The following is a 4,594-nucleotide window of genomic DNA, read 5'->3' as shown; positions in this document are numbered from 1 at the left end:
GGCATGGTGGCGCATGACTGTAATCCCAGCTACTCGGGAGGCTGAAGCAGGAGAATCGCTTGAACCCAGGAGGAGGAGGTTGCAGTGAGCCGAGACCACACCATTGTACTCCAGTCTGGGCAACAAGAGTGAAACTCCATCTCAAACAAAAAAACATAATGTGAGCACATCTTCCCCTGGCTTAAAAAATTTCTAGTAATTCTGTTCCCACCATCTTGGTTCCTGTGGAGGCCTTCTGGGAATAGGAACAGGACTTCTGAAAGGAACTATGTCTGGAGAGCTGTGGTCCAAGGCCATTTTTGCCAGCTATAAGCAGGGTCTCCGGAACCAAAGGGAGTAGACTGCTCTTCTTAAAAGTGAAGATGTTTATGCCCATGATGAAACAGAAGTCTATTTGGGCAAGAGATGCGCTTATGTACACAAAGCAAAGAACAACACAGTGACTTCTGGTAGCAAACCAAACAAAACCAGAGTAATCTGGGTAAAGGTAACTTGGGCCCACGGAAACAGTGGCCTGATTCGTGGCAAATTCTGAAGCAATCTTCCTGCTAAGGCTATTGGACACAGATCTGAGTGATGCTGGACCCCTCAAGGATTTAAACTAAAGAAAAGTCAATAAATAAACGTGGATTTGTGCTCTTGTTTTTTTTTTTTTTTTTTTTTTTGAGATGGAGTCTCACTCTGTCACCCAGGCTGGAGTGCAGTTAGTGTGATCTCAGCTCACTGCAACCTCTGCCTCCCGGATTCAAGCAATTCTCCTGCCTCAACCTCCCGAGTAGCTGGGATTACAGGCGCGCGCCACCACAATGCCTGGCTAATTTTTTTTGTATTTTTAGTAGAGACGTTGTTTCACCATGCTGGTCAGGCTGGTCTCGAACTCCTGACCTCGTGATCCACCTGCCTCGGCCTCACAAAGTGCTGGGATTATAGGCACAAGCTACCACACTTGGCCTGTGCTCTTGTATTTTTAAGTGGATTAAAAAACTTACTACCTTAAAAAAATTTCTAATTGTTCTATTATCAGGATGATGTCGCAATTCTTTTTCTTTTTCTTTTTCCTTTTTTTTTTGAGAGGGAGTCTCGCTCTGTCGCCCAGGCTGGAGTGCAGTGGTGCGATCTCAGCTCACTGTAACCTCTGCCTCCTGGGTTCAAGCAACTTTCCTGTCTCAGCCTCCTGAGTAGCTGGGACTACAGGCGTGAGCCACCATGCCTGGCTAATTTTTTTGTACTTTTAGTAGAGACAGGGTTTCACCATATTGGTCAGGCTAGTCTCGGACTCCTGACCTCAGGTGAACCGCCCACCTGGCCCTCCCAAAGTGCTGGGATTACAGGCATCAGCCACTGTGCCCAGCCAATGTCACAATTCTTTAACATTGCCCACAAAGTCCTTTATGATGTGGCCAGACTCATCTTGGCAACTCTCCTCTTTGCTCAGAATGCTGCAACAGCACCAACCTTTTTCCAATTCCTGTAAGTTTTCGAGCCCTGTTCAATCTCAGGACCTTTGCACATTGCATTCCCTCTGCCCACAAGGCTCACTTCACAACTTTTCACCTAGCCAGTTCCTCCTTCAGTTCTCTCACTAATTTGTAACTTATTCATTGAAACCTACCCAAATCTTCCAAATTAGGTTATGTCTTTCTGTTTTACACTTTTATAACACCCTGTACTTTGTCACAGCTGCACTTATGACAATTCTAATTAAATAACAGTTGCTTGGCCATGTGTGGTGGCTCATGCCTATCACTTTAGGAGGCCCGGGTGGGTCACTTGAGCCCAGGAGGTCAAGGGTGCAGTCAGCCATGACTGGCACCACTGCACTCCAGACTGAGCAACAGAACCATACCCTTTCTTAAAAAGAAAAAAATAGGCTGCTTCATTATTCTCGAAAATCTAGCTCTTTAATTGACTTCATTATTCTTCATTATTATTCACTAATTATTGACTTCATTATTCTTCACTGTTCTTTAATTGGCTTCATTATTCTCGAAAATCTAGCTCTTTAATTGCTTCATAAGTCCAAGAACTTACGTTCAAAGGTATAAATCAAGTGCACAGCACAGTTTAAGGCACATAGTGGGGACCTGGTAAACAATGAATGTCCATAATTACCCATATTGCATCGTCAATCATATCTATGTGTATATGCACATGTGAACACTAAAAGATACAAAACTAGAACAAAAAACATTAGCTGATTTCCTGCATTCTCCCTGGAAGTTGGGGGTTGTTCTTTGCCTACTTAGCTAGTGGGAGAGGGACCCAACAGCTAAGAGACTAATTACAGTAAATCTTCTCCAAGTCTGACCCTGAAAAAAACGGCCTATCCATATAAAAAGAACTTGTCAACTAAAAAGGATAAGGAAAATCAGTCTGACTTTGGCTATCTCCCTATCAAAATTCAATTACCAACATGGTGAAACCCTGACTCTATTAAAAATTCAAAAATTAGCTGGGCGTGGTGCCATGCGCCTGTAATTCCAGCTATTTAGGAGGCTGAGGCAGGAAAATCGCTTGAACCAGAGAGGCGGAGGTTGCAGTGAGCTGAGATTGCGCCACTGTCCTCCAGCCTGGGCCACAGAGCAAGATTCCATCTCAAAAAAAAAAAAAAAAAAAAAAAAGATACAGGAACTTAGCCTTCAGTAATGTATCTTCAGATATAAAATAAACAGACTGAAGAAAATGAATGAAATGTCAAACATCTATTTCCAGTTATGATGGGCTGGTTTATTCAACCAATGTGCCCATTGATAATGACTAAAGGTGCTGAACAGGCCGGGCACAATGGGTCGCGCCTGTAATCCGAGCACTTTGGGAGGCCAAGGCAGGCGGATCACCTGAGGTCAGGAATTTAGGACTAGCCTGGCCAACACGGTGAAACGTCGTGTCTACTGAAGATACAAAAATTAGCCAGGCATGGTGGTGGGCACCTATAATCCCAGCTACTCAAGACACAGAGGCAGCATAATCACTTGAACCTGGGAGGCAGAGGTTGCAGTGAGCCGAGATTGCGCCACTGCACTCCAGACTGTGTGAGAGAGTGAGATTCCATCTCAAAACAAAACAAAACAAAAGAATAAAATAAAATAAAGAGACTGAATAAAATATAAGGCACATTTCCCAAAACATCGAGTTGCTGATATGATAGTAAGAAATTATTAGGATAAAAGCTAAGAGAAGGTGAGAACCCAGAGAAGCAAATGGAACAGAGAAGCACAAAAGCTATTCTTGCCCTGAGGATATTTGCTAGTCAGGCAACATCTAGTTCTGTTTTTAGTAGCCTCACAGGGCATGGAAACAGCATCCAACGTCTAGGGCTTTCCATGGCAAAAATGCTACTAGGTGACCCTTCCCATATTAAGTTGGGACACCATAGGCTATGCCCTAAGAGTGAAGGTGGACCAGCATCTCAGAACATTGGGAAAGGTTGCTTTTGCATTGACTATAATGGGAGTGGGGAGGAGGCAAAGCAAAATTTTTAAAATCCCATCTTTGGCCGAGTGCGGTGGCTCATGCCTGTAATCCCAGCACTTTAGGAGGCCGAGGTGGGCAGATCATGAGGTCAGGAGTTCAAGACCAGCCTGGCCAACTAGTGAAACCCCATCTCTACTAAAAACACAAAAATTAGCTGAGCATGGTGGTGCATGCCTGTAGTCCCAGCTATTCGGGAGGCTGAGGCAGCAGAATCACTTGAACCTGGGAGGTTGCAGTGAGCTGAGATTGCACCATTGCACTCCAGATTGGGCAACAGAGTGAGACTTTGTCTCAATAAATAAATAAATAAATAAATAAATAAATAAAATCCCGTCTTTGAGTAGATGTGGTCACTGGGCAGCTTTTGCCCAGGTTTGTAACCTGCATTTGCTTTGATCCAAAGAACTTCAACTCATGAAAGCTAGTGTCAGACTGAAAGGGCTTCAAGGCACCTAGCAGAAGCAAACAAAGATCTCCAAATGAAGCCACAAGTACTTTTTCTCACAAATACTTTTTCAAGAACAAAAAGTAAACACACAAGGAAACAAGACACTGTGGGTGCACTGGCATGCACCTGTAGTCCCAGCTACTAGAGAAGCTAAAGAGGATCTCTTGAGTCCCAGGAGATTGAGTCCAGCTTGGGCAAAATGAAAAGACGCCATGGATGATACACAACATAAACATCAAAAAGAAACTTGAAAAAGGCTAGGCGTGGTGGCTCATGCCTGTAATCCCAGCACTTTGGGAGGCCGAGGCAGGTGGATCACCTGAGGTCAGGAGTTTGAGACCAGCCTGGCCAACATGGTGAAACCTGACCTCTACCAAATATACAAAAATTAGCCGGGTGTGGTGGCAGGCGCCTGTAATCCCAGCTACTTGAGAGGCAGAGGCAGGAGAATCACTTGAACCTAGGAGGCAGAGGTTGCAGTTAGCCGAGATCGTGCCATTGCACTCCAGCACTCCAGCCTGGGCAACAGAGCAAAACTCCGTCTCAACAACAACAACAAAAAATTAGCCAGGAATGGTGGCACACACCTGTAGTCCCAGTTACTCAGGAGGCTGAGGCACGAAAATCGCTTGAACCTTGGAGAGGGAGGTTGCAGTGAGCTGAGATCAAACC

General features: G+C 44.7%; 1 pseudogene; it reads left to right on the top strand.

The window, feature by feature from the left end:
* Positions 1-268: 268 nt before the first annotated feature.
* On the top strand, positions 269-600 carry LOC101128504 (large ribosomal subunit protein eL33-like; annotated as a pseudogene).
* Positions 601-4,594: the final 3,994 nt, after the last annotated feature.

This window comes from Gorilla gorilla, chromosome 13, assembly GCF_029281585.2.
Source record: "Gorilla gorilla gorilla isolate KB3781 chromosome 13, NHGRI_mGorGor1-v2.1_pri, whole genome shotgun sequence".
NCBI lineage: Eukaryota > Metazoa > Chordata > Mammalia > Primates > Hominidae > Gorilla > Gorilla gorilla.
This window is presented reverse-complemented; position numbering and strand designations above follow the sequence as displayed.